Consider the following 8,676-nt stretch of genomic DNA (forward strand, 5'->3'; position numbering starts at 1 on the left):
ATCCCCTCCTTCTTGAGAGGTTTTGTCCTCAGATCTACAAGGTTGATCTCGAACAACAACCTTATTCTTGCTTTGACAGCTATGCTCGTCCTCCTGGATCAAATGTTCTTCTATGCGAGTCATCAAACAAAGCAAATGACTTAGTTTGAGTAGTTGTATAAAAAACAGTTTTATTAAGTTGACATTCCTCTTGTTTTTCTATTGTTTTTGGCAACTTTTCACAAGATTTCTTTAGAGAGGAGTACATAATTTTCTTTTCTAAGTTTTTCCACCCTTGTTTTAAATTTTTGTTATTAACCTCTTTAAGAATTTTTCTATGTGTTCCTTTTAAAAGTCTTGAAGGTTGTTCAACAAGAAACATATTTTCAAATGTGTTTTTAATTCTTTCTTCTTGTTGAATGACCTTGTGGGAAGGAACACTCTTCTCCCACACCTTTTTCTCCCTAAGGACTTTTTCTTGGTTTTCTATTTTTATTATTTTTTTCTTCCTCTCTCTTTTTTTTCATTTGCACTTGATCCTCTACCACTTGTGAAGGTGATAAGGGATAAAGTATAAACTTATTTTCTTAGTGAGTGAAAGTAATCTCATTGGTAAGACCATTGTGCATAGTTTTCTTATCAAATTGCCAAGGTCTACCCAACAAAATATGACAAGCTTCCATGGGAACTATATCACATAAAACTTTGTCTTTATAGTTTCCCACAGACAACTCGACTTTCACTTGCTTATCTACAGCTAATTCCCCATCTTCATTGATCCATTGAAGTTGATAAGGTTTAGGATGAGGTATTAATTGTAGATTTAGCTTTTCAACCATTCTAGTGCTACAACAATTGCAGCAAGAGCCACTATCCACAATGAGAGAACAAACATTTTCAAAAACTTTACATCTTGTATGGAAAATGTTCTTTCTTTGTGTCTCTTGGTTCACACTAGATTGGTTGTTGAGGGATCTTTGGATCATCATTAACTCACTCTCACATGGATATGCTCTTTCGCTATTTTCTTTTTCTTTTTCTTCTCCCCAACTAGTTTCATCATCAAGGCTACTATATTCATCTACCCCTCTTAAGAACATAGTTCTTTGGTTTGGGTATTGGGCTTGAACATGACCTCTACCATAACATTTAAAGCATTTAACATCTCTACTACGGGTGGGTGGAGTGAGCACAACTTTTCCTACATTCTTGGGAGTTTCTCTTGATTTTTCTTTAGATACACTTTCCTCCCCTTTATACTCCTCTTTGGGATAAGAGTTAAAGTATGAGTTTTCCCTATGACTTGAAGTTTTCCTCAAAATTTGTTGTTCCACTTTGATACATAGTTGAATCAAATCATTCAAGTCTTGGTAAGGCAAAAGTTCAACTCTATCTCTAATATCAAGGTTAAGCCCACTTAAAAATCTTGCTATGGTGATGGGTTCGGATTCCCTAATGGAGGCTCTCATCATATATAACTCCATTTTCTGCCTATATTCGTCTACACTCATGGTCTTTTGTTGGAGTCTTTGGAGCTTGTCCATTAACTCCCTATTAATAGGAGGGAATATGGCGGCGTCTTAAGGCTCCCCTAAGATCATTCCAATATTCTTTGGGAGGGTCCTTATGAAGACACCTATCTCTCTCAAGGGTCGTCCACCAATACATAACATTGCCTTGAAAACTTAGAGTGGTTAGGGGTACTTTCCTCTCCTCACTTACCCTATGGTAAGCAAATAATTGTTCTACCTTCATCTCCCAATCTAAATATACTTATACATTTTCTTTTCCATGGAAATTAGGCAAATCTACCCTAACCACTTTTAGGCTTTCTCTTTCTTGTCTTTCTCTTCTAGTTCGTCTAGGGGATGGTTGATAATATTCATTTATCCTAAGACTTTCTTCCCCAAAAGATTCATGATGTTTAGAACTAGATGCATGGGAACTTTTTTTAGATTTACTAGAGTTTTCATCCTTTCCTTTAGCCATTTTCAGCTTTTTGATTTGCTCCTCATATTCTAAATATCTATATGAGAGTGATTGAAAGTCCTTTGATAATTATTTTAAAAGAGTTTTAATGGACTTTAGATCACTTTCACTAGATCTAGAAGAAAGGGCTTACAATTCAAAAGAAATACAATAGAAATTGAGTTACAAAAGTAAAATTCAGATTTCTTATACTATGCACTCATTTGCTTTTGGTACTCCTTCTTGTTGTGACTCTTTCTATTGTCACCCACACTTTGTATGTTTTTGTAATCTGATAGAGATCAAGTAAGAGAGGATTTTACTAATGAAGGAAGAGGCCATCCACCCAAACATTTAAAGTTCTTCCTTCTAGTCTTCTAAAAAATTAAAGAAGAATTAAATAAAGAGAGGACCAAGCCTAAAGCCAAAAGAAGACTACAAGCATTCAAGAATGGGCTTCAATTAATATCTCTCTTTATGGTTTCTTTTGTATAAATTTGTAAATAATATAGAATAGCTTTAGGATGTGCTAAAGAGGGAAACCTTAAAGACACTTCTTTTGTATAGCACCTATAGGCATTAGTTTTAGGAAAAATCTAGAAGGTGCTCCTTCACTCTCCATTTAGGCGCTAGAATTGGAAGAGTTAGAAGGCTACCTTGTAAAGCTTCTCTTGTAAGCTTCTTTTGTAATAGGTGATCGGTCATCCTCCCTATAAAAGGAAGGCTTGGGTCTTTGAAATAATAGAATTGATATTTTGAGTAAAGAACCTCTCCCAAATTGGTGAGTGGTTGAGAGAGACTTGTGTCTTCTCCTCTTCTAGTCTTATCTTGAGTGCATTCTTGGAACCTCAAGTGGCGGCATCTACACTCATCTTGAAGCCTTTCATCCTTCAAGTGGCGTGCACATCTCCAAGAGCTCCAACCACATTAGTTTCCTATTTCTTTTCATCTTCTTCATCTATTTCCACTCCAAAACTAATCCTAAAACATGTCTGATGCTTCTATCCATTTCAATCGATAGAACTTGCTTGTTTTGTGTTTCTATTTGGTAGTTCTTCTTAGTTTGCTATTCTTGTGATTTTAAGTGAGTTTCCTTGTGTTTTAATCTGTTCATTTGTGTTCTTTTGTGTTTTAATCGTTTCATATGCCATATTATGGGTTTCTAAGTGAGTTTGGCTTGGTTACTTGAGTTTTGGTAAGTTCTTGAATGTTAAGAACATTGATCCAACTCTTAAAAAGTGCCTAATCATATTCCAACTCTTGTTGAATCCATAACATGTTCATATAATATCTCTATCATGTTATTGGAATCATATCATGTGGTATCATGAGTCTTAGGTTTATTCTTGTGTATGTTTGAGTTGTTTTGGCACTTTTAATTCAAGAACTTTACATTTTTGTTGTTACCTTTCTGTTTTAGGTTTATTTTTTAGTATTTCTTGCTGTTTTCTTGTTCTTATTACATTGTGTTTGTGTCATTTTGATTTTTGAATCCTTATAAGTTTTGTCAAAGTCATGTTTCTCCAAAAATGTTATCAATTCTATGTAGTCCTTTTTGTTGATAATTTTTGTTTCTTGATTTTGTTTTGAGTACAGTTTTATGTGTTTGTTTTCTTGATCCTTTGGTGTTTTTTCTTTTTAGTTTTGAGTTCATACTTGTGTAATAGACCTATACAAGAGCTTAAACTTCACTTCTATTGTGTCTTTTGCAATTCTTAATTCTGTTTTTCATTCCAGTTAGGTTTCCTCTGTTTTCTTGAAAACGTGCTGACTGTTTCGATTTATTGCAATTTCTTTGCTTACTGGAAATTTCTGAAATTCTGGACTTAATTTCTTCAAAGTGTTATAAAAAATTAGAAAAAAGAAGTACATCAAAATTTCAAGTACAAAAAAAATGATAAATGAAATACGTCTAGTGTGTAATTCTGGCGATAAAAATACGGTAATCTAGCAGTGATTTTGCAAAATTTATCACAATTAATTGGCTTACTTTTTTTGTGTTATTCCAGTGCCATTGTTGAGATAAGATCTTGAACTTGCTGTGGTTTAAATTTCATAATCCAATTTGCATTATACAGTTCCAGGTAAATCTGTAAAGTCATGCTCAGTTTATTAAAAAAATTTCAGTAGTTCTATTTTTTGTTTTCTTCATCTATTCTAGTGCTTTTCTCTAGGTTTCTTTTGTGTGGCATCCTTTAATTGCGTACCTTATTTTTTCTTGCTTGTCTTTTCTTCACTATTCTTTGTGTTTGTCATATCTCTTGTATTCCTTTTGTTATAGCCTTTCTTGTTTACACCTTTTCTTGCTTGTCTTTTCTTGTTCTTTAAGTTTTGTGGTGAATTGGCTTTGAGATAGAGTGCTTTTGCTTTGACATATTTCATTTGAGGGTTACCAAGACCTCAAGAGCAGATTGGTTGAGGCAAGTATTCTTTCTTGGAGTGACTTGAGTATCTTTTAATTTTGAGCACATTCCTATAATTGTTCTATTTGCTAACCTTGTTTTCTTTGTCCAATGGATACATATTCAAGTACTGAATCTTCCAAGCCACATTCTACTCATAAAGCCTATGTTCTTAATGAGTTAAAAGAGGCTAAACGAGCCCTTTCTCTCAAAGATGACGTTATGGAAAAGATGGAAGAAAGATTAGCAATCAAAGATGAAGCTATGCAAAAGTTGGAAGAAAGATTGGCAAAGGTTGAATTGAAGCAAGAAAAGTCCTCACATTCCATCCATGGAAGACATCATTCTCCTAGACATTCTTCCAAAGGTTCTTCCAATGCTCACAGCCATGGAGAAGAACATAGAAGAAGGAGGCATCACCATCATTCTCATGGAGAGAGCCATCACCGTGAACAAAGATATCACCAAGAAGCAAAGCCTCAATTTCCTTTTGTAAAAGTACCTAGCTTTAGTGATGATAGTGATCCTAATGTGTATTTAGATTGGGAGGCTACATGTGAACAAATTTTTAAAGCCTATAAGGTTACTGATGACCAAAAGGTGAAAATAGCCTCTTTAGAATTCATAGATTATGCCATGAAATGGTGGCATAACATTGTAATGGACATTATATATAGCAAGAGACCTCCCGTGGTTTCTTGGAACGATTTGAAAGAGTGTATGCGCCTTAGATTCGTGCCACCACACTTTAGGAAAGACCTATTGTTGAAGCTCCAACGGTTTCAACAAGGCACGCTAAGTGTGGCTGCTTACTTTAAGGAGTTAGAAACGCTTTTACTCAAAGTAGACATGGATGAAAGTGAGGAAGCAAAGATATCTAGGTTTGTGAGTGGTCTAAGAAGGGATATTCAAGATGTTGTTGAACTTCAAGAGTATTCATCTTTGGGATCTTTGGTTCACCTTGCAATGAAGGTTGAATCCCAACTTGCAAAGAAAAATGCTTTCAAAAACTCTCCCAATGATGGCTACTACAACAACTCTTGGAAAAATAAAAAACCTTTTTCAAACCTTCCTTCTAAAGATTCTTCTTTCAACCCTAAGGAGTCTAAGCCTTCTACTTCTACTCATATATCACCAATCAAATCGTCTAGTAAAAAATGTTTTAAATGCTTAGGATATGGTCACATAGCTTCTAATTGCCCTTCTAAAAGAAATATGTTTGTGCATAATGGGGTGGTAGTTAGTGAGCATGATTCCAATTCATCTAGGCATTCTTCACCTTCTAAGCCATCAAGTGAGATTGAGAGCGAAAGTCCTTGTGAAAGTGACTTATTGATGATAAGGCGAATGTTGGGAACAATTCCAAAATCTTTGGATGATACCCAAAGAGAAAATATTTTTCACACTCGTTGTCTTATCACAAACAAGTTATATTCCTTGATTATTGATGGGGGTAGTTGCACTAATGTGGCTAGTACAAGAGTTGTGGAGAAGTTAGCCTTACCCACTATCTCTCATACCAAGCCTTATAAATTGCAATGGCTTAGTACCGAAGGTGAAATCATGGTTAACAAACAAGTCCTCATTAACTTTGCAATAGGAAAGTATAAAGATGAGGTTTTATGTGATGTTGTGCCCATGTAAGCAACTCATCTTCTTTTAGGAAGGCCTTGGCAATATGATAGACATGTTTTACATGATGGCCTATCCAATACAATGTCTTTTTCCTTCAAAGGGCGCAAGGTGTTGAACAAGATGCTTTTATGTCTCCAAATCCAAGAGGAAAGCTTGAAGACCTTGCTGTTGGGTGTGTGTGTGTTGTCTAGTTGTTTGAAACTTGTTAATTCACTCCTTAAGTTTATCCAAGTTCATTTGAATCTTTAACCTTTTAAAAATATGTGTTTTCTAAAAAGTTGTCAAAATTTCAACAGGTTGTTTTTCAAAATAGCAGGTTGTTTTACCTTAGCAGTTTTTGAAAAGGTTTTGAAAAACTTGGTTGACTTTGCTGTCAAACCAAAACAATCGATTGTTTCGACTAAACAACTGATTGTTTTCCTGAAAACCTTAACAGAATTCTGTTAAGTGGTTTTAATATGTTTTAAATGATCCTAACTACCTTGACTCCTTTATTAAATGCTTTTAACCACTTGGTTGGTCTATATAAAGGTGGTTTTACGCTCTTAATCTTGCAGTAAGAAAAAGAGTTTATCAAAAACAGTTTTTCCAAGATTTGAAAGAGCTTTGGATCATTCTTAAGTGTGTGGAATAGGATTGGGTTGTATTCTGAACTTTAAGCTTTGTAATACCCAGGTGTATTATATTCCCTTCTTCCTTGATTACTGTATTTCTGTATTTGTGTTGCCAAGGAGTGTTGTGTGTTCTTGAGGGGTTAAAGATCAACACTCTTGGTGTGGTTTGCCAAAGGTAGTGTGTTTCTTGAGGGGTTCAAGGTCACTACTTTGGTGTGTGGTGTTTGTAAAATCTGGTTTTGATTGCATAGTAGAATACCCAGTGGTTTTTGGGGACAGGATGTAGCTCTTTGTGTAAGAGTGAATCAGTATAAATTGCTTGTGTGCTTATCTCTTACCCTTAACTCTTTAAATTCTGTTTTTAAGTTGTTTATATTCTAACTGGTATAAACAACCGATTGTTTCGAAGAAACAACCAATTGTTTTTCTGATATCATCTTAAAACAGTTTTGGTTCTTTGTTTCCTTGATTTCTTTCTCTGTAATTCAGCATTGAATTTCATTATACATTCAAAGTTTGCGAAAATCCTTTAAAAACAATTTACCCCCCTCTTGTTTAAGGCCATATATTCTAACAATTGGCATCAAGAGCTAAGTTCTTGAAAGTTATTCAAGTTTTGATCCTAAATCTTTTTTAAATGGCTGAAAAGTTTTCTTTTGGGGAAGGTGCTTGTTTAAACAAATCACCTTTGTTTTATGGTATGAACTATGAACTGTGGTGCATAAGAAATTCTTTGTTGAATCTATAGATAGAAAAATCTGGAATGTTATTACAAATAGCTATCTCTTGCCTATATCTAAAAATGTTTCTTCTGAAAGAGAACATCTTGATTGTGTAGCTATGAACATCATTGTATCTGCACTTGATTCTAATGAATTGCTCAAGGTTTCAGAATGTGGTTCTGCAAAAGAAATGTGGAATACCCTTGAAGAGTATCACAAGAATCCAAGGAGTGCCTTGATGGATAAAGAATAATCTTCTGCTGAATCTTTCTCTTCAGAATCCAGAAAGGAGGTTTGTCTTATGACAAAAGAAGAATCTGAATCAAGTCAAGCAAGAAGGAAAAGAAAGCAAAATAAAAAAGAAGCCAATTTGTGTTTGATGGCCAAAGAAGAAGATGATGCAAGTAGTGTAAGTTCTTGTACTTCTTTAAATGCTGAAAATTATAGTCAACTTCTTCAAGCCTTTAATGAAACTCATAAGGAAGCTAATAGGTTGGCCCTTTTAAATAAACGGTTGAAAGGTTTAAACAACTCGTTGGAAAATAGAGTCAAGACTTTGGAAGAAGAGTTGAACCATTCAAAAACAGATTTTGAAAGTTTGGAAATGATTTACAAAAACTCTTCTTGCAGGTGTGATTCTAGCTTTTGTGAAAATTGTGAATCACTTGTAAAGAAAGTCCACTGCCTTTTGAAAACCATGGACAAGTTTTCCAAAGGCCAATCCAATATTGAAATTGTTCTTGCTTCTCAAAAATGTGTTTTTGGCAAGGCTGGGTTGGGGTTTAATCCAAACAGTAATAACAGATATGGTTCAAAACCCTTTTCAAGTTTCTTTGAAAAACAACCTGTTGTTTTATCGAAACAACCGGTTGAAATTTGTCATTACTGCATGAAAAGGGGCCACACTATTAGATTCTGCAGGGTAAGAAGGTTTTCTATTCCTAAAGGTATTTTGAAATGGGTTCCTAATGTTTCTAAGGTTCCTAAGGTTCCTAAGGTTCCTACTGACATCATTGGACCCAAATTTATAAGGGGACCAAATCTTGCTTCTTAATCTTTTCTTGTAGGTATCCTTGGCAACCAAGAATCATTTTTGGACTTGAAGAATGACTGCTAAAGGGAAAAGATTCTTTCTGGACTTCCAATTACTGTTGAGTACAAAACCTAGTTTTCTTGAAGGCCAAGAGAAGTTACTTGATTATGGATAATGACTCATTGAAAGAACTACATTGTCAAAAGGATAAGACTTTCCTTGTTTTTATTTTCTTCTCTTGAATTTTTCTTTAATTTTGTAGTATGAAAAATATTGATTGATGTCTTTATCGTTCGTCTATGTAATGTGAATATGAAGTCAAT

At 34.5% G+C, this 8,676-nt stretch overlaps 1 pseudogene; it reads right to left on the minus strand.

Annotated features, from left to right (window-relative positions):
* Nucleotides 1–443: 443 nt before the first annotated feature.
* On the minus strand, nucleotides 444–1,734 carry LOC150025132 (uncharacterized; annotated as a pseudogene).
* Between the last annotated feature and the right edge of the window lie 6,942 nt (nucleotides 1,735–8,676).

This window comes from Phaseolus vulgaris, chromosome 9 (genome assembly GCF_051622355.1).
Source record: "Phaseolus vulgaris cultivar YP4 chromosome 9, ASM5162235v1, whole genome shotgun sequence".
NCBI lineage: Eukaryota > Viridiplantae > Streptophyta > Magnoliopsida > Fabales > Fabaceae > Phaseolus > Phaseolus vulgaris.